At 35.9% G+C, this 26016-nt stretch overlaps 1 protein-coding gene across 2 annotated transcripts in view; it reads left to right on the top strand.

Annotated features, from left to right (window-relative positions):
• Nucleotides 1–26016, top strand: part of SPIDR (scaffold protein involved in DNA repair) — a 479623-nt gene that overhangs the window by 106001 nt on the left and 347606 nt on the right. Inside the window, exon 1 of one of the 2 annotated variants that reach the window (XM_042923262.1) lies at nt 22411–24240. The exons of the other annotated variant lie outside the window; for it this stretch is intronic. The gene's annotated coding sequence lies outside the window, so the exon portion shown is untranslated. Of the gene's footprint in view, nt 1–22410; nt 24241–26016 lie in introns of those variants that run through there. 2 annotated transcript variants of the gene reach the window in all.

Raw genomic sequence — 26016 nt, forward strand, 5'->3', positions numbered from 1 at the left:
ACTGAGAGAGACAGAGCACAAGCAGGGGTGGGGCGGAGAGAGAGGGGGACACAGAATACGAAGCACGCTCCAGGCTCTGAGCTGTCAGCACAGAGCCCCATGCGGGGCTCAAACTAAGGAACTGCGAGATCATGACCTGAGCCGAAGTCTGACGTTCAAATGACTGGCCACCCAAGCGCCCCATTACTACCCCCTTTTTAAAAAAAAATTTTTTTATGTTTATTTAGTTTTGAGAGAGAGCTAGAGAGAGACAGAGCGTGAGTGGGGGAAGGGCAGAGATAGAGGGAGACAGAATCCAAATCAGGCTCCAGACTCTGAGCTGTCAGCACAGAGGGGCTTGAACCCACGAACTATGAGGTCATGACCTGAGCTGAAGTCGGACGCTTAACCAACAGAGCCACCCAGGTTCCCACCCCCCCTTTGTTTTTAAATAAAAAAAAGGGGTGCCTGGGTGGCTCAGTCTGTTGAGCGTCCGACTTCAGCTCAGGTCAGGATCTGACACTCTGTGAGTTTGAGCTCCACATCGGGCTCTGTGCTGACAGCTCAGAGCCTGGAGCCTGCTTCAGATTCTGTGTCTCCCTCTCTCTCTGCCCCTCCCCTGCTCATGCTCTGTTTCTCTCTGTCTCAAAAATAAATAAAAACATTAAAAAAATTTTTTTTAAATAAAATAAAAAAGAAACCAAAAATATTTCAGATTGTGCTTTGATAAGATTACTTCTTGTGTCTAATTTCCTATCAAGAGCTTATTTACCAGGATCCTATTTAGCATTAACTTATCATTTTTTTTCATCAAGAACTAACTGGTCATGGTCTTATTGGGAACTGATAAACCATGTCTGTTGATAATTAATTTACCCATGATGTTTCTGTGATTTTAACCAGAGAAAAACCAATATTTGAAGGTGACAATTATCCATAATACTTTTTATGAAGTTAGCTTTTATTTTTCTTAATGATTTCCACATTTTTCTCATTCATCTGAAGATCATTAGATCTAATACTGAGGCCTATGAAAATGGATATTTATTTAAACAACCACAAAATAGGTATTCTTTACCATTTTTAGGATCTATTTAAAGGGGTGATACAAGCAACCCACTGTTTTTATTTAAAACAAAACAAAAAAAGTTTAATTTCAATAGCTCTTGAGTGTAACATATTTATATTCTTTTACTGTTGTTTTAATTTTTATCCATGAATAAATGTAGTCTTTGCATAATTATAATCTAGTTGTGGTATAATTTTGTGGGTTTTTTCCCATTTTCATGTGTGTCATTTTTAGTGATGGTTAAAATTTTGTTATGCCTTCATTCTTTACTTTCCAACTGGATGAACAGTTTGTATCACAAAAGGGGACATGGGGCTTGACTAGTGAATGCATATATTTGGGGCATTGTCTTACATGGCTGGAAGTTCTGGAGGGATGATATGACCAAGTGTCTCAAGTTCAGTTTTTGGCTTCTTCTAAATACTTGTTGTACATTAATAAGCCATTTTTAACTTAACCATTATTCTCTCACTATAATTAAGAAATTATTTGTATAATATATTTTCCCCTAGAGCATCAATTTCATAAGAGTGGGGAATTTGTCCATTTTTATTCAGTACTTTATTCCCAGCCCCAAGGTACTTAATAAATAATTGTTAAATTAATATTTATTGGACTGAATTTTCCATTTTTCACTGTTATTAAATATGTCTGCATACACGTGTGTGTGTGTGTGTGTGTGTGTGTGTGTGTGTGTGCACGTGTGTATGTGTATATATATATGTGTGTTTATCTGTTTTCTTGTTAATTATTTCCTTAGAGTAGAACCAGTGAGAATAGAGACAGGACTGTGAATGAACTTATGCCTTAGGGTATCAGACACATCATAAGTATTTTTCTGTAACCTCTCCTTGTTTGTGTATTTTTTTTATCCTGTTATCCATCTATGTCTGTTACGTATCTTATTTGGCATTTTTATTATACCAATAAGTATTATTTAGAAATGAATAATACACAGATGATTGTTAGGGGATTTATAGTCAAAGGAGAGATGTAGAAAAGTTGAGCAAAGAAAGCATTTCAATAGATTGAGAGTGACTAGAAAGGCATTCCAGAGAATGAGGCTTTGGATCCAAGTGAAAGGTAAATAGGTACTAACCGATTGAACATTTGGGGGAAAGAATGTTCTGTATGTTTGCCCAAAGGCAGTGGTCCTTTCATTTTGGGCTACTTTGATCAACTGGATATTAGAGAAGTCTATTATTCATACCAAAATTTTGCATGAGGAGGAGGATTTTATATAGTTAGGGAGTGATTTCTGTATACTTATTTTTATATAGAATATTATGATTTTTAAAATAAAGTATATCCACTAATGTATGCAACTCCAAATTTCATTAAATCTTAACCCATTCAGTGCCCTCAAAGGAAATCCCCGAAAGTATGTGGGTAAGACCAGAAAACACCATAGATCAGCCCTATTCTTCTAGGTTGGAAGTGGCAGTGAAAATAATTTTCTTTCTTTTTTTCATTTAACAGACATAGAATGTAGCAATAGTTGTTTTGATAAGTATTTTTAAAAGTTTAGTGAACTTGAAATTTTTGTTTGCTTTTTGATTTCTCATTATGTTTTATATACTCATTTGGAGATATATATGGAGAATTATGACACATTTAGATAAATACTTTAAAATATAAATATCTTATAAAAGTATGCACAGTGGCACAGTGGCACAAAAACTTGTAATATTACTATGGAAGTTTCTTTCATAATTTTTTTCATAGTTAAGGTAATTGCTGAGATAAATATTCTATTTTGTTAATCTTTTTTAGAATACTTGGATTTGAAAACATTTAAAATTCTTTGATATACTTGGGTTCAGGAGCATGTGCCCCTTTGAATCAGCATTTTTGTATCCTTTTATGTGCCTGTTGGCCATCTGTATGTCTTCTTTGGAAATGTGTCTATTAAAGTCTTCTGACCATTTTTTTAAGTGGATTGTTTGTTTTATTTGGTATTGAGTTGTGTAAGTTCTTTATATATTTTGAATATTAACTCTTTAGTGAATATATCATTTGCACATATTTTCTCCCATTTCCTGGGGTGCCTTTTGGCTTTGTTGATGGTTGCCTTTACTGTGCAAAAGCTTTTTATTTTGGTGTAGTCTCAATAGTTTATTTCTGCTTTTATTTCCTGGCCTCAAGAGACTTATCTAGAAAAATGTTGCTAAGGTCAATGTCAGAAAAGCTACTGTCTACTTTTTCTTCTAGGATTTTTATGTTTTCATGTCTCACATTTAGGTCTTTAGTATATTTTGAGTTTATTTTTTCTGTATAGTATAAGAAAGTGGTCCAGTTTAATTGATTTACCTGTAGCTGGCCAGTTTTTCCAGCACCATTTGTTCAAGAGCTTGTCTTTTCCCCATTTTATATATTCTTGCCTCCTTTGTCATAGATTAATTGTACTTGTAGGTTTGGGTTTATCTCTGGGCTATCTATTCTGTTCCATTGACTTATATGTCTGTTTTTGTACTAGTCCCACACTGGATTACTGCATCTTTGTAGTGTATCTTGGAATCTAATACAAGCCTTCTTCTCCAGCCTTGTTCTTTTTTTTAAGATTGCTTTGGCTATTAGGGGTCTTTTGTGTTTCCATACAAATTTTAGGATTGTTGTAGTTTGTGAAAAAAAAAAAACTATTACTAATTTGATAGTGATTGCATTGAATCTGTTGTTGCTTTGCATAGTATGGACATTTTAACAATATTTCTTCCAGTCTTTGAATGTGGTACACCTTTCCATTTGTTTGTGTTGTCTTCAATTCCTTTCATCAGTGTCATATAGTTTTAAAAGGATAGGTGTTCCACCTCCTTGGTCAAATTTGTTCCTGTGCATTTTATTCTTTTGGTGCAATCGTAAATGGGATTGTTTTCTTAATGTCTCTTTTTGCTACTTTGTTACTAGCATATAGAAATACATCAGATTCATGTGTATTAATTTTGTATTCTACAACATTATTAAATTCATTTATCAGTTCTCACAGTTTTTTTGTACAGTCTAATATTTTCTTGTATGTAGTATCATGTCTTTTGCAAATATTGGCAGTTTTACTTCTTTCTTATCAATTTGCATGCATTTTATTTTTTTTTTCTTCTGATTGTTGCAACTATTTACGGTACTATGTTGAATAAAAGTGATAAGAGTTAACATCCTTGTCTTGTTCCTGACTTAGGGGAAAAGCTTTAAATTTTTACCATTGAGTATGATGTTAGCCATTATTGTATATGGCCTTTATTGTGTTGTGGTATGTTCCTTCTTTACCTACTTTTTTGAGAGTTTTTATCATGAATGGGCATTATATTTTGTCAAATGCTTTTTCTGCATCTATGTCGATGACCTTATGTTTTTAATCCTTTCTCATTAATGTGACATTGATTGAATTGCAAATATTGAACCCCCCCTTATATCCCTGGATAAATCTCATTTGATCATAGTGAATGATTTTTTTAATGTATTGTTGAATTTGGTTTGCTAATATATTGTTGAGGATTTTTGTATTTATGATTATCAGAGGTAACAACCTGTAGTTTTCTTGTTTCATAGTGTGTTTGTTTAATTTGGCATCAGGGTAATGCTAGCCTTTTGGAATGAATCTGACAAGTTTTTTCTCCTCTTTTTGTTTGGTAGAATTCACCTGTGAAACCACCTGGTCCTGGACTTTGTTGACAATTTTTTTTTAATTATTACTAATTCAATTTTATTACTAATAATTAGTCTGTTTAAATTTTCTATTTCTTCCCAATTCAGTTTTTTTTTTTTTTTAAGTTTATTTATTTAAGAGAAAGAGAGGGCACAAGTAAGGGAGAAACAGAGAGAGAGAGAGAGAGAGACACACACACACACACACACACACACACACACACACGGAATCCAAAACAGGGTCCAGGCTATGAGCTGTCAGCACAAAGCCCAACATGGGGCTTGAACCCACGATCCATGAGATAAAACATGACCTGAGCCGAAGTTAGACACTTAACCAACTGAGCCACCCAGGTGCCCCTTCCTGATTCAGTTTTTGAGGATTGTTATGTTTTTATGAATTTATCCATTTTTTTCCAGTTTGTCCACTTTTTTGGTATATAAATTTTCATAATATTCTCTTATAATCCTTTGTATCTCTGTGGTGTTGGTTGTTATTTCTCCTACTTGATTTCTGATTTTATTTATTTGAGTCTTGTCTCATTCTTTTCTTGATGAATCTGACTAAAGGTTTATTAATTTTGTTTATCTTTGCATAGAAGTAGCTCTTGATTTTATTGATATTTTCTATTATTGGGTTTTTTAGTGTTTATTTATTTCTGTTCTAATCTTAATTATTTCCTTCCTTCTACTAGCTTTGGGCCTTGTTTGTTCTTCTGGCTCCTTTAGGTGGAGGGCTAGTCTATTGTGATTTTTCTTTTTTCTTGAGGTAGGCCACTATCACTATAAACTTCCCTCTTAGAACTGCTTTTGTGTTCCAAAGATTTGGTCCATTGCATTTTCATTTTCGTTTGTCTCCATGCACTTTTTAAAAAATTTCTAATTATTTCTTGGCTGACCTGTTAGTTGTTAAGTTGCATGTTGTTTTGCCTCTCTATATTGTGTTGTTTCCAAATTTTTCTTGTGATTTATTTCTCGTTTTATACCATTGCGGTCAGAAAAGATACTTGTTATAATTTCAGTCTTCTTGAATATTTTGACCTGTTTTGTGGAGTAATGTGATCTATTCTGGAGAATGAGTGTTCTTTGTACACTTGAAAACAACGTGTATTCTACTGTTTGGATGGAATGTTCTATATATATCTTTTAGGTTCATCTGGTCTAATGTGTTGTTCAAAGCCATTGTTTCCTTATTGATTTTCTGTCTGGATGATCTATTTATTGATGTAAGTAGCATGTTAAAATCCCCTACTATTATTGTATTACTGTAATTTTCTCCCTTTGTTAATATTTGCTTTACATATTTAGGTGTTTCTATGTTGGGTGCATAGATATTTATAATTGTTATATCCTCTTGTTGGATTGATCCCTATGTCATTATGTAGTGTCCTTATATGGCTCTTCCTATGAAGACTTTTTTTTTTTTTTTTTAATGTTTACTTATTTTTGAGAGAGTGAATACGAACAGGGTGGGGCAGAGAGAAAGGGAAACAGAGGATCCAAAGCAGGCTCTGTGCTGACAGCAGAGAGCCTGATGCAGGGCTCATACTCACAAACCGTGAGATCATGACTTGAGCCAAAGTTGCTCACTTAACCAACTCAGCCACCCAGGCACCCCTGGACTTTGTTTTCAAGTCTGTTTTGTCTGATACAAGTATTGCAACTCAGCTTTTTTTTGTTTGTTTGTTTTTGTTTTTGTTTCCATTTGCCTGGTATATGTTTTTCCATCCCTTCACTTTTAGTCGTATGTGTCTTTAGGTCTGAAGTGAGTCTCTTGTAGTCAGTATGAAGATGGATCTTGTTTTTTTATGTATTCAGTTGCCCTGTGTCTTTTGATTGGAGCATCTAGTCCATTTACATTCAGAGTAATTATTGATAGGTATGCACTTATTGCCATATTTTGTTATCTGTTTTTGGGTTATTTTTGTATTTCTTTGTTCCTTCTTTTGCTTTCTTTTTTTGTGGTTTGATGGCTTCTTTTTTTAGTGTTATGCTTAGCTTCCTTTCTCTTTTGCTTATCTACTAAAGGTTTTTATTTGTTTTATTTTTTATTTATGGTTACCATTGTGTTCCTATACAACATGTATATTAGGTTAATGGTTGCTTAAGATTGAACACATTCTAAAATCTGGGGAAATTTACTTTCCCCTTAATATTTTAAATCTTTTTGTGTATCTAATTTTTGTAGATATGATTGACTATTTTTCTGTTTTCTGCTGCATCCTGGCTTTATTTATTTTTTTTTTTTTTAATTTTTTTTGATGTTTATTTCTGAGACAGAGACAGGGCATGAGTTGGGGAGGGGCAGAGAGAGAGGGAGACAGAATCCGAAGCAGGTTCCAGGCTCTCTGCTATCAGCACAGAGCCTGATGCGGAGCTTGAGCTCACAAACCCTGAAATCATGACCTGAGCTGAAGTCGGTCGCTCATCTGACTGAGCCACCCAGGCGCCCCTGCATCCTGGTTTTATAAGTGACTAATTTACTACCTTTACTATATGTTTGCTTTTACATGTGAAGTTTCTGTCTTTTATAATTTTCTTATACTTAGGGCCTTTTCTTTACACTCAGAATTTCCTTTAACACTTCTTTTTTTTTTTTTTTAAGTTTATTTATTTATTTTGAGAAAGAGACAGAGTGCATGAGCCAGGAGGGACTGAGAGGGAGGGAGGGAGGGAGAGGGAGGGAGAGAAAGAGAGAGAAAGAGGGAGAGAGAGAGAGAATCCCAAGCAGGCCCCACTGTCAGCATGGAGCCCCATGCAGGGCTTGAACCCATGAACCGTGAGATCATGACCTGAGCTGAAACCAAGAGTCGATGCTTAACTGACTGAGCCACCCAGGTGCCCCTCCTTTAACATTTCTTGTAAGGCTGGTTTAGTTGTGATGCACTTTTATAACCTGTGTTTGTTTAGGAGACTCTTTCTCTCCTATTCTAAATGATAAATTTGGTAGTAAGAGTATTCTTAGATGCTGGGTTTTTCTTTTCAGCCCTCTGAATATATCATGCCACTCCTTTCCAGCTTGTAAAGTTTCTGCTGAAAAATCAGTGTATAGCCTTATGTGGTTTCCCTCGTATGTAATTGTTTTCATTTTCTAGCTGCTTTTGAAATTCTCTTATTTATCATTATTTTTTGACATTTTAATTATTATGTGTCTTGGTGTAGACCTCCTTGGGTTAATCTTGTTAGTGGCTTTCTGTGCTTCCTGGCCCTGGGTATCTGTCCCCTCCTCCCCAACCCTTCCCCCCCCCCCCCCAACCAGATTAGGATAATTTTCAGCTATTATTTCTTCAAAGAAGTGTTCTGCCTCCTTTCGTCTCGTCTTCTTGGACCCCTATAGTGCAAATGTTGTTTGATGATGTCTCTGAGTTTCTTTAGCCTTTTCTTGTTTCTGTTATTATTTTTTATCTTTTTCATTCTTAAGCTTGGTTGCTTTTCACTATCCTGTTTTCCAGATTGCTGTTTTGGACTCCTACCTCTTCTAATCTGCTACTGATTCCCTCTAGGGTACTTTTTCTTTTAGTTTTTAAATTCTTTATCTCTGACTGGTTCTTTTTTATATTTTTGAATTCTTTGTTGAAGTTCTCACTGAGTTCATCCACTCTTTTGTCAATTCCAGTGAGCATCTTTATGAACATTATGTTAAATTCTTTATCAGGCATGTTGTTTATTTCCATTTCATTTAGCTCTTTTGTTGTGATTTTGTCTTATTCTTTCATTTGGGAAAGAATAAGTCCTCTGTGTCCTCATTTTGTCTAACTCTCTGTCAGTTTCAATGTATTAGTGAGGTCAGCTACATATCCTGGTCTGGAAAGTAGTGCCTTTGTGTAAAATGAGTCTCATGTAGACAGCAAATAGATGGGTCTTGTTTTTTTATCCATTCTGATATCCTATGTCTTTTGGTTGGAAAATTTAGTCCATTTACATTCAGTGTTATTATAGAAAGATATGGGTTTAGAGTCATTGTGATGTTTGTAAGTTTCATGTTTGTAGTGATGTAGTAGTGCCTTTGTGTAGAAGTCCAATTGTGCTCTGTAGTGCAATCCCCTCTGGTCACTAGAACCTGGTGCTTTAGGGGTGTTTCCTGTGTTGGCTGCTTGTGCCCTACTGTTGTGGCTAAGTTGCATTTGCCTTCAGCCCAGGCAGCTGCAGTGATCCACTTTGCCTGCTTTGGGTGTACTGGGTAGGGTTTGATCACTGTGCTGTTGGGAAGCCTGTCTAAAGCTACCACCGCCTTGATGTGTGGAGGGCCAGCAGTCAGATTAGGTGTCTGTATGCAGCCTCTCTGCCACAGTTTTGGGCTCACCAAATAGCAGGGCATAATCCCTGTGCACCCAGCTAAGAGGCTTGGCTGATGGAACCACAGGTATGTTGGTATGTGGAATTATCTTCCCTTCTTCCCAGGGCAAGAGTCACTTTGGAGTTACACTGGTCTCTGCCATAACTGCTTACAAGGTATGGTGGGTAGAAGCCACTTTGGAGGAAGCCTACAGAATTCATCATGTTGGATGCAGTGGATCTGCAAGGTAAATGGAGAGTGTTCACTTTGGCCCCTGCAAGTGTTTAGCTATATAGGCTGGGGGAGGGGAAGAGAAAGGGCACCTGCCAGCCCTTTTGTTCCTGGGGAGATCTGAAGATCCCTGCCTCTCCAGCTCATGTTCTGAGATTTCATAAACAGGTCTCCTTCGTATATACCCCAGGTCCTTTCCAAACTGTTGCTTCTGTGCTGTGTCTTGGGCCAAGTTATTTATTATGATAGCTGATTAAGATTGGGTACTCAGTTTCCTATCAACTTCTGGTTCTTCCATAGTTAAGCTCTATGATTTTAAAGTACTTGGAGTTAAGCCCTGCTGATTTTATAAGCTCCCAAAGTTAAGCCCCATTGTTTTTCAAAGCCAGATATTATGAGGACTTGTCTTTCCAGTGCCAGTCCCCAGTGCCTGGGGTCCCTGGTGTGGGGCCTAATCATTTTGATTCTCTGTGCTTGTTGTGGCTCTCTCACTTTTGGTTAGTCTCAGCAGAAGGTTTGGTTCCCAACATTGTCTCTGCCCCTACTACCCTTTTCGTTGTGGCCTCTTCTGTGTGATCAACTGTGGAAGGTCTGTTCTGCTAGTCTTTAGGTTGTTTTCAGAGTTAGTTGCATATATGTAGCTATTATCTTGTGTATTCTTGGGATGGGGTAAGCTCAGCCTCCTCATACTTTGCCATCTTACCTAAACTTCTCTATATGCTTAGTTTCATTTAGAATCATCTGAATATTAGGAAAGTAAACTCTAAAAGACCCAGGAGTTATCTGGACAAAGAGCAAGTCCAGCATTAGAAGTGGATTGGCTACCTCATGGATTTTTCTTTGTCCTCACTGCTTTCCTTTCTAGAGTTTCTTCTATATGTTATCTAGTCATAATGCAAGCATAAATTAGAATTTCTTTCTCATGTTCCTAATTTATCCTCTATTCTCTTTGAAATAAGTCTTGATTTTATATTTAAAAAAATTTTTTTTAATGTTTATTTTTGAGAGAGAGAGAGCGAGAGAGAGCATACAAACAGGGGAGGAGCAGAGAGAGGGGGAGACATGGAATCCAAAACAGGCTCCAGGCTTGAGCTGTCAGCACAGCAGGGCTTGAACTCATGAAGTGCAAGATCATGACCAGAGCTGAAGTTCAACACTTAACTGGCTGAGCCACCCAGGCGCCCCTTGATTTTGTATTTTTTAAAGATATTTTTGGGAATACATTGTAAATTCCCTTTCTTGTTATTGCCTTTTTAACGTTTATTTAATTATTTTGAGAGAGAGAGAGAAGAAGGGAGAGAGCATAAGTGGAGGAGGGGCAGAGAAGGAGAGCAAGAATCCCAAGCGAGAATCCCATACTGATAGCATGGAGCCTGATGTGGGGCTTGGTCTCATAAACCACGAGTTCATGACCTGAGCGGAAATCAAGAGTCGTCGGATGCTTAACCGACTGAGCCTCCCAGGTGCCCCTGGGGCAATAACAGCCTTTCTTATGCCTCCTGGCTTTGCAATATTTACTTATCTTTAGTGCAGATGTCTCTCTTGCCTACCTTTCCTTTCTACCATTAGGCAATAGTGTATTAACATAATATTGTGGGCCTAATCCTTTCATGTTCATAAAACCAGACTGGTCATACTTATGAACAGACATTTCAGAATGTATAGGTAAGTTGTAAAGAATACATTTATTGGTTTCATCTAGGGTTCCATTGATTGGAAATTGTTAAGGCATATGCACTCCAGGATCATTATCTAGCTATCCTAACTTTGTTATGCTAGTAATTTGATATTATGTCTAATTAAGTGGATGCTATGCTATCTATTGTTAATTCCTCAATTAGGAAATGTTTTAAAGATTGTAGCCTTGATTTGTTTTTTGTTAGGTTAGATCTTTGTTTTCTTCACTTTTTAAAACTGCTTTATAGTATTTGTGGATATAGTATCTTCACTGTACAGGTTTCCCTAAATAAATTATTTCCAATATAAAAATTTGATGATGGTATTAAAACTAAGAAATAAAGAGGAAAATAAAAGTGGTCTTATTATCTCCACTATTTTTGGCTTCCAGGTATTTGAGAGTTAGATTTTTTTGTATTCAGGAAGAGATTAAATCCCTTCATTAGTCTGACCCTTGTTTTATTTGTCATTCTTAATACCTAGCACAGAGATTGACATGTGGTTGACACTCAGCAAATGTTGACTGAATCAATGAATTGATGAAGTGGAGGGAAAATAAAATGCTCCTAGTACATTTATTACATATTTAATCTGTCTGTAGCAAACACTCTGCTAGGTCATTTCATGTATATTATTTGTTTTTTTTTTTTTAATAATAATCCAGGAACTTTGCTATTATTATCATCCCCATCTTAAAGAATGAAATTTGAATGAAGAGAGATTAAGTAAATTATAACAAAGAGAATTTACATATTCCCAAGAAGAAACTCTGAATGGAAATGGATTACTTGTGGAAATGTTTATAGTATAAAGGCTAAGAATGGTGGTTCTAAACTACTTTTTAAATTTGATACATATGAAGGATAACACTTAATATAATTTATGTACCATACTTTCAAAGTTATGTGCGTTCCTGGTACTAGCTAATAATTCATGCCTGACTTTGTTACTCAAGAAAGCCTGTTGGAATGTAAGGGAGAATATGTGATGTGATTCTATTCTAATTTCTTAAATAAGGGGACAAATGTAAACCTTTGAACTATATTAATAATGGCTGTATCTTACATTACTTCACTGCTGTTGACCACATCCTACATCATATTATGGTTGAGGATTACTGGTTTAAGTGAAAGTTTAAATTTGAAAGCAATTGTACAGCATTTGAGAAATAACTTTTTTAATAAATTGATTCTTATTAAGGTCCCAGCCATCAAAAGAAATGTGCAGAAACTAGGTGAATTCAGAGAGGAAACAGAGTTAGATTTGAAGACTGAGCAAGATTTCATAAAGTAGGAAATATGGGATTCAGAGGCATAAGAGTTAGGGATTGAGAAGTATATTTAAGTATCATTGCAAGCTAGAGTATAAGATTCTAGGATGGAGATGTTACAAGATGAAATTATAAAAGTGGTTTGGGACAAGATTGTGAAGGGACCTGAGTATGTGGATTTAAGTTTTGGGGGTTTGGCTGGGTGTGGCACACTAGACTTCCACCAATACTTGTATGTGGGTCTCAAACTCAGGTGGCAATGCAGATCAGACAGATAACTTGAATATGTGAAGCAGACTGACATAGACAATTGGGAGTGGTAGGGTTGTGATATAATGGAAAGAATATGTTTATATAAAGGTAGCAGTAGTTCTAACTGGTTGTTGCCTCATAGGAATGCTGATACAGTGTTATCTGAACTTCTGATTCTCTAGGAGAAAATAAGATATAAGATTCATATATGTGATTTCACATGTGTAAAATACACTTGCTACAACACATGTGTTAGAATGGCTGAAAAACCAATAAAAAACAGAAAAACTGACAACACATAATGCTGATGAGACTGAGGAGTTACTGGAGTGCTCATACATTGCTTTTGGGAATACAAAGTCATACAGCTATATTGGAAAACACTATGGCAGTTTCTTACAAAGTTAAGGATATATTAATGAGTAATGTCAGCACCATGGGCATATGGGTCATTCTTCCTTACTTTTAACAAAATAATTTTAACAAATTATTTTAACAGGTAATTAGACATCCATTCACAAGCACAAGTGCCTCCAGCACCCATGCCCAGGGCCCTGGGAGATTTCTAGCCCACCTGTGCATCTGAAAATAAACAAGACCTCCATAAGGACTATGGATCTAAGATAGTCAGTGCATGTGCCCCATTCTGACTTGCCTGGCCAGGGAAAAAATCTGGAGACTGCTTACCTAGGCAGATGCCCATGAGCAAAAAAACATTTGTAGAAATTTTGTCTGCTTGAGAGGACATTCCAGCACAGTGTCAGAGCTGTATAGAGACAAGTTTGCATGCAAAGGACAGGTACTCTGCCAGAGCCTCCTCTCTCCTCAAGGTGACACTGGTAAGCTGTCTGGAAGTGGAGACTTATGTAGAGGTGGTGTGAAATGGTGAGTGAATACACAGCTATCCCAGTTGTGTGTGTTGCAGCCAGTTAAACCCATTTCTCTATACAGGCACCCTTACTTTGAGGCAGGACCTCCATGGTGAGAGGGGAGGGAGGAGAAAGAGAAGGAAGCAGGTAAGAATATCACAGAGTATTCAATGAACGTAGTTCTTGTTATTTGCTTCAGTACTTCAGTGGGAATTCCCCACCAGCTTTTATGAAGTATTCCACTTGAGGGTCTCCCCGCCAGGCACACAGTCACCCCCAGTGCCCTGAGTGCTAAACCCACACCTTCCCCAACTATGCAGCCAACTCTTTGAAATGTACTTGTAAGTGTGGCAATAACAGCAGGTATCAGGGGCGCCTGGGGGGCTCAGTTGGTTGAGCGTCCGACTTCGGCTCAGGTCATGATCTCACGGTTCGTGGGTTCAAGCCCCACATTGGGCTCTGTGCTGACAGCTCAGAGCCTAGAGCCTGCTGCAGATTCTGTGTCTCCCTTTCTCTCTGCCCCTCCCCCACTCATGCTCTGTCTCTCTCTTTCTGTCTCAAAAATAAATAAACATTAAAAAAAAGAGAGCAGGTATCAGAAAAATCAACCAGGGTTAGTGGGCAGGGGGGGGAACCGCAAATTTGGGCTATACACTGCCTTCTGAAAAATAAAGAGATTTCTTGCAGCCAGGCTGCTGAGTTATAAGAACTGGAAGAAACACAAAAGTTAGAAATTCTGCCACAAGAGGGAGCAAGAAGAGTGGAGTAGATCTATCCATGATAAATCCAGGAAACCCCAGTGAAGCAACACCAAGAAACAGAAACCTAATCTAAAGATAACCAACAAAGACACTTTATTTTATTTATTTATTGAAATTTTTTTTTCAGATTTTATTTTTTAGTAGTCTCTACACCCAACATGAGGCTCAAACTATCATCCCCAAGGTCAAGACTGAGCCAGCCAGGTACCTCCCCCAATAAAGATACTTAGAGTGTGAAAACAGCAACACAAAAATATAAGGTACTGAAAAAAAAGGGGGGGATATATGTAATCACCAGATGTCATTAATTTTCTTTTTTCCAATGTATTTTATTTATTTTTATATTTTTAAATTTTTAAATTTTTAATTTTTAAAAATTTTATTTTTTTAATTTACATCCAAGTTAGTTAGCATATAGTGCCACAATGATTTCAGGGGTAGATTCCTTAATGCCCCTTACCCATTTAGCTCATCCCCCCCTCCCACAACCTCTCCAGTAACCCTCTGTTTGTTCTCCATATTTAAGAGTCTCTTATGTTTTGTCCCCTCCCTGTTTTTATATTATTTTTGCTTCTGTTCCCTTGTGTTCATCTGTTCTGTGTCTTAAAGTCCTCTTTGAGTGAAGTCATAAATTTGTCTTTCTCTGACTAATTTCACTCAGCATAATACCCTCTAGTTCTATCCACGTAGTTGCAAATGGCAAGATTTCATTCTTTTTGATTGCCAGATAATACTCCATTGTTTGTATGTGTGTGTGTGTGTGTATATATATATCATATTTTCTTTATCCATTCATCCATCGATAGACATTTGAGCTCTTTCCATATATTGGCTGTTGTTGTAGTGCTGCTATAAACATTGGGGTGCATGTGCCCCTTTGAAACAGCATACCTGTATCCCTTGGATGAATACCTGGTAGTGCAGTTGCCGTGTCGTAAGGTAGTTCTATTTTTAATTTTTTGAGGAACCTCCATACTGTTTTCCAGAGTGGCTGCACCAATTTGCATTGCCACCAGCAGTGCAGAAGAGATCCTCTTTCTCCACATCCTCGCCAACTTCTGTTGTTGCCTGAGTTGTTAATGTTAGTCATTCTGACAGGTGTGAGGTGGTATCTCATTGTGGTTTTGATTTGTTTTTCCCTGATAATGACTGAGGTTGAGCATTTTTTTCTTTTATGTGTTGGTTGGCCATCTGGATGTCTTCTTTGGAGAAGTGTCTATTCATGTCTTTTGTCCATTTCTTCACTGGATTATTTGGTTTTTGGGTGTTCAGTTTGATAAGTTCTTCATAGATTTTAGATAGTAACCCTTTATCTGATAGGTTGTTTGCAAATATCTTCTCCCATTTCATCAGTTGCCTTTTAGTTTTGCTGATTGTTTCCTTTGCTGTACAGAAGCCTTTTATTTTGATGAGGTCCCAATAGTTCATTTTTGCTTTTGTTTCCCTTACTTCTGGAGATGTGTTGAATAAGAAGTTGCTGTGGCCAAGATCAAAGAGGTTTTTGCCTGCTTTCTCCTCAAGGATTTTGATGGCTTTTGTCTTACATTGAGGTCTTTCATCCATTTTGAGTTTATTTTTGTGTATGGTGTAAGAAAATGGTCCAGGTTCATTTTTCTGCATGTTGCTGTCCAGTTTTCCCAGCACTACTTGCTGAAGAGACTGTCTTTATTCCATTGGATATTCTTTCCTGCTTTGTCAAAGATTAGTTGGCCATACGTTTGTGGGTCCATTTATGGGTTCTGTATTCTCTTCCATTGATCTGAGTGTCTGTTTTTGTGCCAGATATCAATAATTTTCTAACTGAACCCAAACATACAAAATACTATAACCTAGTTTATAAAGGATTAAAAATAATTGTATTGAAGAAATTCAGCAAGGTACAAGAAAACTCAGAAAGACCATTCAATGACATTAGGAAGAAGAAATGAACTCATTACAAAAGAGGTAGAAACCATAAAGAAGAACCAATAGCCAATTCTGGAGCTGAAGAACTCTGTGAATGAGGTGGACAATACAATAACTAGTGTCTGTAATAAAGTAGAGCAAATGGAAAATTGAATAAAGGAATTATAGGGTAGGAATTTAGTAAGAACTAGTTAGAAGAGAACAAAGAGAAAAGAATGAAAATGAATGAAGAAAGCCTGTGTGATTTTATGGGACTCAATCAAAAGGCAAACATCAAAATAATTAGGATTCCAGAAGGAGATGAGAAGAAGGGGGTAGACATTTAATTAAGGAAATAATAGCTGAGAACTTCGCAAGCTTGGGGGAAGACTTGAACATCTAAGTTCAAGAAGCTAATAGATTATTAATGCCAAAAGACCTTCTCCAAGACATATCGTAATGAAACTACTAAAAATCGAAGATAAAGCCTACTAAAGCCAGCTGGGGAGAAGTAGAGGGAAAGAGTATAATCTACAAAGGAATCCCTGTTAGGTTATCAGTAGATATGTCAGCAGAAACCATGAAGGCCAAGAGAGAGGACTGACATATTCAAAGTGATGAAAGACAAAAATTCACAGCCACCAGTACTCTATCTAGTAAAGTTATCCTTCAGATATGAAAGATAAAGACTTTCTCAGAGAAACAAAAGCTGAGGGAGTTGATCACCACTAGAACTGCCTTAAAATAAAAGCTGAAAGGAGCTCTTCCAATGGAATAAAAAAGATACTACTCAACAAGAAAATATATGAAAGTATACAACATGCTAGTAAAGATGAAAATATAGTCAGATTAGAAAATTCCAATACTGTAATAGGTTAATGTATTAACAACTTAACTATATAGTATAAGATTAAAGGCAAAGAGTCTTAAAAATAACTACAGTTAACTATAATTTGTTAACAAATGCACAGTATAAAAAGAGGTAAATTGTGACATCAAAAATATGAAAGGGGAGGAATAAAAGGATGAAGATTTTATGAGCAAGTGAAGATATGTTGCTTTCAGCATAAACTGGACTGTTTTATTTTGAGAGGTTCTATGTAAACCTCATGGTAACCACAAAGCAACAATCTAAGTGTGGATTCACAAAACATAAACCAAAAAACAAACAAACAAACAAAACCCACCAGAGGTGGGGGACAGAGCATGCCACCAATTTACAAAGTTACAGAGGGAGAAAGAACAAATGGAGCTATAAGGCAAACAGAAAGGAAACAATTAGATGGTAGTAGTAATTCTTGATGTATCAGTAATCATTCTACATGTAAATGGATTGAATTCACCAATCAAATGGAACAGAGTGGCTGGAAGAGTAAAAAACAAAACAAAACAAAAAACAAGACCCAACCATTTGCTGCCTTTTCAGCTCTGAAGACACGCATAAGCTCAAAGTGAAGGAATGCAAGAAGATATTCCATGCAAGTGGAAATCAAAGAAAGTGGAGTAGCCAAACTTCTGTCAGACAAAATATATTTAAAGCCAAAAATGATAATGAGACAAAGGACATTTTATCACAATAAAAGTTTCGTTATATAAGGTATAATTTTATATCCTCCCAGCCTCAAAGCACCTAAATATATTAAGCAAATACTAACAGATTGGAGGGGAGAAATAAACAACAATACAATAATAGTCGGGGCTTCACTAACTTTTAACAATGAATACATCATCCAGACAGAAAATCAACAAGAAAACATTGGAATTGAAACATACTTTAGACCAAATGGACTTAACAGGCATGTAAAGAACATTTCACCCAACAGCAACAGAATGCACAGTCCCCACAAGTGCACATAACATTCTCTAAGATCATAATGACAGGACACAAAACAAGTCTTAGCAAATTTAAGAAGACCGAAATCATACAAATTATTTTTTCAGACAACATTGGAAAGAAACTAGAAATTGACAAGAGAAAAGTTTGAAAGTCTACAAATATGTTGAAACTAAACACACTTTTGAACAACCAGTGAGTGAAAGAAGAAACCAAAAAAATTATCTCAAAATAAATGAAAATAGAAACACAACCACCAATACCTGTAGGATGCTACAAAAGCAGTTCTGAAATAAAAGTTTATGGCAACGTGCATATGTTAAATATTAGAAGGATCTCAAATAAACAACCTAATTTTGTACCTCAAAGAACTAGATAAAAACAAATTAAGCCAAAGTTAGCAGAAGGAAGGAAATAATAAATAGCATGGCAGAAATAAATGAGATAAAGGTCAGAAAAATAATTGAAAGGACCAGTGAAACTAAGGAGCTGGTTCTGTGAAAAGATAAAATTGACAAAACTTAAGCTAGAGTAAGAAAAGGAGAAGACTGAAATAAAGATATACCTCAGAGGTATTGCAACGTTGATTCCAGACCACCGCAATAAAACCAATATTGCCATTAAGTGAGTCAAATGAGTTTTCTGATTTCTCAAGACATTTATATAAATGTTATGTTTGCAGTATACTGGCAGTGTAATGTGCAATAAATAGCATTATGTCTAAAATAACTGTACATACCTTAATTTAAAAATGCTTTATTGCTAAAAGTTGCTAATCATTATGTGAGCTTTCAGTGAGTCGTAATCAGTATTATAGATCACTGTAAAAACTATAACTAATGAGAAAGGTTGAATTTGTGAGAATTACTAAAATGTGACACAAAGATATGAAGTGAGCAAATGCTTTTGGAAAAATGGTGCCAATAGATGCTTGACAGAGGATTGCCACAGACCTTCAATCTTTAAAAAATGCAGTATCTGTGAAGTGCAATAAAATGCAGTGCAATATAATGAGGTATGCATGTAAATAAAATTAGAAGTGAAATTGGGAGCATTATATAACTGATGCTACGGAAATACTAAGGTCCTGGGGCACCTGGGTGGCTCAGTCAGTTGAGCAGTTGACTTCAGCTCAGATCATGGTTCAAGCCCCACGTCAGGCTCTGTGCTGACAGCTCAGAACCTGGAGCCTGCTTTAGATTCTGTATCTCCTTCTCTCTCTGCCCCTCCCCCACTCGTGCTCTGTCTCTCCCTCTCTCAAAAATAAACAAACAGTAAAAAAATGTTTTTAAATAAAAAAAGAAATAACTAAGGTCTTAAGAGACTACTATGAATGATTATATGACAGAAATCAGATAGCCTAGAAGAAACTGATATGTCTCAGCAAACCTACCAAGACTGAATCAGGAAGAAATGGAAAATCTGAACAGACCAATAACAAATAAAGAGATTACAGCCATAATCAAAAATTTCACAACACAGAAAACCTTAGGGCCAGATAGCTTCACTGGCAAATTCTACCAAACATTTAAAAGAATTAATGCCAAACCTACTAAAACTCTTCCAAAAAATTGAAAAGGAAAGGATGCTTCCAACGTTATTCTGTGAGGACAAGCATTACCCTAACACTAAGCCAGATATGGACAATATAAAAAAGTTATGAACCAATATCCCTGATAAGTATAGATGTAAAAATTCTCAACAAAATACAGCAAACTAAATTCAGAAACACATTAAAAAGATTGTACATCTTGATGAAGTGGGATTTATCCCTAGGATGGAAGGATAGTTCAACATATGCAGATTAGTAAATCAATAATGAAATGAAAGACAAAAATCAGACAATCATCTCAGTAGATGCAGAAAAAGCATTTCACAAAATACAACATCATTTATGATAAAAACTCCCAACAAAGTATGTATAAAGGGAACATACCTCAGTATAATAAAGGCCAGCAAGCCCACAACTAACATCATACTGAGTGGTGAAAAGCTCCAATGTTAGGATGAAGACAGCTTTTACCACTGTTATTCAGTATAGTACTGGAAGCCCTAGCTAGAGCAGTTAGGCAACACAAAGAAATAAACAGTATCCAAATTGAAAAGGAGGAAGTAAATTTGTCATTATTTGCAGATGACATTATTTTTATGTGTAGAAAATCCCAAAGACACAACCAAAAAACTGTTGGAACAAAACAATGAATTTAGTAATCTTGCAGAATACAAAATCAACATACAGAAATCTGTTGCATTTCTATATACTAATAATGAAACATTTGCAAAAGAAATAAAACTATCCCATCACAATAGCACCAAAACACATAATATATCTATGAATAATTGCACCAAGGAAATGAAAGATGAGACAAGAGAGCTGTTTACAGAAATCAAAAAAAAGACAAAAACAGGTAGAAAGACATCTTGTGTTCCTAGGTAGGAAGAATTAATATTGTGAAGATGTCCATACTCTCTAAGGTCATCTATAGATGCAACACAGTTTCTATCAAAATTCAATGGAATTCTTCACAGAAAAAAAATTTCCGAAAATTTGTATGGAGCAAGACCCTGAATAGTCAAAGCAATCCTGAGAAAGAAGAACAAAGCCAGAAGCATCACACTTCCTGATCTCAAACTATACTAGAAACATTTAGTAATTAAAACACTATGGTATTAGCATAAATATAGGCACATACCAATGGAACAGAATGGAGAGGCCATAATTAGATAAGTCAACTAATATTCCATAAGGGAGCCAAGAATACCTAATGGTGAAAAGATAGTTTCTTTTACAGATTTGGGAAAACTGGATAGCCACATGCTGAAAAATGAAATTGAATCCCTGTCTTCTCACAAAAATTAACTTGAAATAGATCAAAAACTTACATATAAGACCTGATACCAGGGGCACCTGGGTGGCTCAGTTGGTTGAGCGTTGGGCTTTGGCGCAGGTCATGATCTCCGTGAGTTTGAGCCCTGCATCGGGCTCTGTGCTGACAGCTTGGAGCCTGGAGCCTGCTTATGATTCTGTGTCTCCCTCTCTCTAACCCCACTCAGTCTCTGTCTCTCAAAAATGAATAAATATTAAAAAAAAAAAAAAAGACCTGATACCATAAAACTTTTTGAAAAAAATACAGGGAAGAAGCATTGGTTGGCGACAATTTTTTGGCTATATCACCAAAAGCACAAATAACGAGGGCAAAAATCAATAATTGGAACTACTTCAAACTTAAAAGTTTTAGCACAGCAAAAGAAATACTAAACATAATGAAAAGGCTACCTACAGAATGGGAGAAAATATTTGCAAATCACATCAGATAAGGGCCAATATCCAAAATATAAAAAATAACTCCTACAGCTCAAGAATAACAACAACAGAAACCAATTAGATTTAAAAGATGGGCAGAGGAAGTAAAGAGACATTTTTCCAAGAAGACATTCAAATGGCTAACAAGTAATGAAAAGATGCCCAAGAATACTAAGCATCAGGAAAATGCAAATCAAATAGCGCAATGAGCTATTGCCTCACACCTGTTAGAATAGCTGTCATCAAAAAGATGAGAGATAACAAGTGTTGGTGAGGATGTGTAGAAAAGGGAGCCATTGTACACTGTTGATGGGAATGTAAATTATTTCATCCACTGTGGAAAGCAGTGTGGAGATTCCTCAAAGAGTTAAAATTAATCTATATGCGCCAATAATTCCACTTCTAGGTATACACCCAGAGGACATGAAAACAGAATATCAGAGAGATTTGCACTCCAGTGTTTACTTCAAGCATTCACAGTAGCCAAGATGGAAAACAACTTAACCCATGAAACAGTTTAATGGATAAAGAGGATGTGGTATCATATATGCAATGGAATATTATTCAACCACAAGAAATAAGGACATGTTGCCTTTTGTCAAAACATGGATTGATCTTGAGGACATTGTGCCTGTGAGATGAGTCAGATAGAAAAATACAAATACTGCGTGATAGTACCTATATGTGGAATCTAAAAAAACCTAAACTCAAAAACAGAGTGAAATGGTAGTTACCAGGAGCTGGAGTATGGAGGAATAGGAGACATGTGTAAAGGTACAGACTTGTAACTAGATCAAAAATAAGGCCTGGAGATCTAATGCACAGTTTAGTGAATAGACAACCATATTGTATTATAATCATCAACTTACTAAGTGACTAACATCTTGATTATTCCTATGACAAAAAGAAGAAATTATAAGTGTGGGATTTAGTAGAGGTACTAACTATTGCTACAATGACAGTTACATTACAGTACATAAATGTATCAAATTAACATGTATATCTTAAATTTAATGATGTTATATGTCAAACATTTCAAATAAATAAACACATACACACATACATGTTAAGGACATACTCACCATATGACCCAGCAGTCTTTATTCTAAGCATTTACCCGGATGAACTGAAAACTTAGGTTCTCACAAAATCTTGAACATGGAAGTTCAGAGCAATTTTGCTCATAGCCTCCCCAAACTGGAATTAGCCCAGAAGTCCTTCAGCCAATGGAATATTCTCAGTTAAAAGAAAACAAAACCAAAAAAAAAAAACAAACAAAAAACAAAAAACAAAACAAAACCTATTGATCCATGCAACAATGTGGATGAATCTTAAATGTATTTTGCTAAGTGAAAGAAGTCAGAACCAAGTATATTATAATTTTGTCATGATAGAAAACAGATCAGTGGTTGACAAAGGTTAGACTAAGGGATTGATGGCAAAGGGGCAACATGAGCTTTTAGGGAACTGTCCTTTATGTGCTATAACAGTGGACACATACTTTTGTTAAATCCTACAGAACTATGCACCCCAAAGAGTGAATTTTACTCTATGTACATTTAAATAAATCAACGAAATAAGGGGTATGTCAGGGGGAACTCAAGACAGATATGGACTGTAGTAGATGATATAACTTCACTGAAGGGTTTGAGGAAAAGGAAGCTTACCTAAGTAACTTTGTAAAGCAGTCTTGGGTGAAATTCTGTAAGGCTAAAGACAAAAAACTATATACAAGCATGTTATTCTAGTTGGTAAATTTGTTTCTCATAGCTTCATGGCTTAGCAGTTTTGAAAGCACGTTGCATATGTACTGTTGTTTGAACAAATAAGTAAATATATATCACAATGTAGAAACTGAGAGCCAGGGAAGAATGAAGTTACAGATAAGCAATGGGAAATACTAAAATGAATTCTGTGGTGCTGTATTGGAGTTCAGTCTATCAGTGTGAACTTATGTGCTTTATATACACACACATATACATATATACGTACAGGTAGACATATTTAAGCAAGCAATGTACAAATAAATGTATGTTTACTTTCCTATGTCTGTCCACTGAGGGGGCGTAGAAGCAGTGAGCAACAAGCACACTTAGTGCCTAGCTCTTGGATTCCAAAAGCATACTCCAGTGAATCAAACGAGGGCTCCTTGGTAAAATGGAGCTGTGACCATGGCAGAGAAAATATAAAAAATGCCTGACACATCTTGTATTATCAGGAAATAAGGAAGTGTTCAGAAAACGTTGGGAGGGGAAGATCCAAAGGACCCATTTAATCTGAAAGTGTTTTGTGGGGCCAAAGCTGGAATGATTGGAGCAATGAAATAAAGAATGATAATATTGGATTATAACCCACAAAATAAAATAAATATCCATGAATACATATTGATACAGATACATGATTGAATAAATTAACAGTAAAAAAAACCCAGCTTTTCCTTAGAGAAGAATTCCAACAAATGTAGAAGGAATGAAGGAAATAGAAAATCATCCTTTAGTTTATGACAGTAATAATTGCTGAAGGCAAGATCCATCAATGAGTGTTAAAATTAATGAGAAACAGGATATATTTGTATGACTTTGAAATATTTTCCCTCCAAATATGTGTTAATTACACAGGTCTGAGGCCTGTAGAAGTAGTAAAGAAGTAAGACTGAAAACTAAGTTGTTTAAGGGTGAAAAAAACCAAACGTTTGTCATTTTGTTAGTTACTTTGTGTAGACTGCTGACAGTTTTGTGGTTTCAGTCTTGTTCACGTTGAACACACTAGGACATGGGTAGCTTTCCCCCAAAGTATGAGGTGAGTGTGGACTGCTTTTAGCCAAGGATGAGAGTCAACTATCCTAGTGGTATACTGGATGGCATTTTTGGAGAGCTGGATTTTGGAGCAGGAGAAAAGGAGGATGGCAAAAATTAAAGAAAAAGACTAATTTTTTTTTCACAGAGAAAGTGTATAGACTCCCTGCCAAATTGTGCTTTAGTTGCATCTTGCCTTTGCAGATGATTTAACATAACCTGTTTGGGAATGACGTAACTTTACTACTCTTACCTGTTTTGACTACATCGCGTGAGAGAAAGAACTGTGGCCCACATCTTTCTTCAGGGCTTTTTGCGGAAGTGACTCAATACATTGTTTCTGGATTTACTTGCTGTCCCTCCCTAATATGCCAGCTCAGTGTGCTTTGGAATTTTCCAGGTACGTTATTAGAGGATGAAGTGCAGGAGGAAGGCCAGAGCATGGGTTCGTTGTGGTTGGGGGAGGGTTCCAGTGATTGTCCAGGGAAACACTGAAAGTGACCCAAATGGAGTAAGGATAAAACAGTTACCTGAAATAAATACGTACCAAACACTGAAAATTACTAATCATATTTAAGTATCTTTTATGATTATATTTAAAAATTTATGAATTTAAAAATCATAATTTTATGATTATATTTAAAAGTTAAATTATATTTAAAAAATTATGTTTAAAATGTAAGCTGAGGTTCTTTTTAGCATGCATGGATCTCAGCGCCTTTTTTTTGTGTGTGCCTGTGTCAGGAACACAGTGTTCTGTTAAGTCATTCAGTGATGAAAATTGCTGTCTTGCTGCCAGCCAGGGCCAAGTTCATTCAGATAAGTTTCAATGTAGGTTCTGAACAGAGTGAGGAATGCTCCTCTTGTCTTTGCATGTTAGGTGAATCTGGAGGATTGTTTTATTTTTCAGGGATATGGTTTTTTTGTTTTAAGACTTCAGATTGCAAACAGTGCTTGATACTGATAGCACTGAAATACCACGACTCACCTAACCATACCAGACAAGTATATACTACACACTATATGGACTCTGCTGTGTCATTTAAGGTATTCGGTTTTACCACCGAAGAAAACATATATTCAGAAAGTGCTTTTCTCAGTCACATATATGAATTAAAAATTAGGAAAGGTGGATTAAGAAGCAGGAAAAATGCAGTGCCTGATAACAGATGTATATCATCAAGATATATTAAAAGTATTTTATTCATTTCTTCATTTATTGGAAGGAATGGTTCTTTCTCATTATTTTTCTCATTTACTATCTGTTTTCCAATCACAGAAATGCATTCACTCTGTTGTGTTCAGTATGCAGTAAGTATATAGGAAGCTAAAGATTAGAACAGTTTTGCACGAAAATTATACATATTTAATCTAATTTTTTCCCCAAATATTTAATTTGCATATGTGTAAATGAGTGAACAAACATATCTTGCCGTATAACTAGCTCATTAGATCATCAGAAGATAACTTTTTTCCTATTCATTGCAACATGTAACCAAGGTGATTAGTTTGTGTGGATACTGATGAAGGTTTTAAAGAAGGCCTTAGTGTCTGTTGGAATATGTGATTTCTTCGCTAATGTCTGATAATGTTTCTTTTTTTGTGATTAATCACTGTCTTTCTTACTCATTAATGCTTTTCTAAAATCTGGCAGGATGCCTGTCCTCAGCTGCTCACTGTGTACTCATCATAACCTGGCTAGTCAGTGGGTAATGGTCATAGGTCAGAGTTGTAATGATGGAACAGTTAGGTCTGGGAACCTATTCTATAGTATAAAGAATACATAAAGCAAATAAATCATAAACATATACTTTTACAGACACATGTTAAGTATTTAAAACCAAACATGTTATCAAAAAGCTATAAAATGAACATTTCTTTGGGGCATTGTTTTGCAATGGGTTATGTTGGCTGGGCTTCCAGTGAAGCTTGAATAGAAGAAATTTTTTTGCCCGTTAAGTCTTCCTTTGGCAAAAATAGTCATTTATTGTACTTTTAAGTGCCTCCGAACAACATTAAATATTTTTTATGTAGATTGAATATGTGCGAATTTCTCAGAAAATCTTAGAGTGGTAAATATTGGAAAGAGTATATTACTGCCTTCCCCTCCTTCCTTATGAGACACAGTGTAGTTGTTAGTTGAGAGTTAGGATTTGGGTATTTCATCACCCTAGTA

This window comes from Panthera leo, chromosome F2 (genome assembly GCF_018350215.1).
Source record: "Panthera leo isolate Ple1 chromosome F2, P.leo_Ple1_pat1.1, whole genome shotgun sequence".
NCBI lineage: Eukaryota > Metazoa > Chordata > Mammalia > Carnivora > Felidae > Panthera > Panthera leo.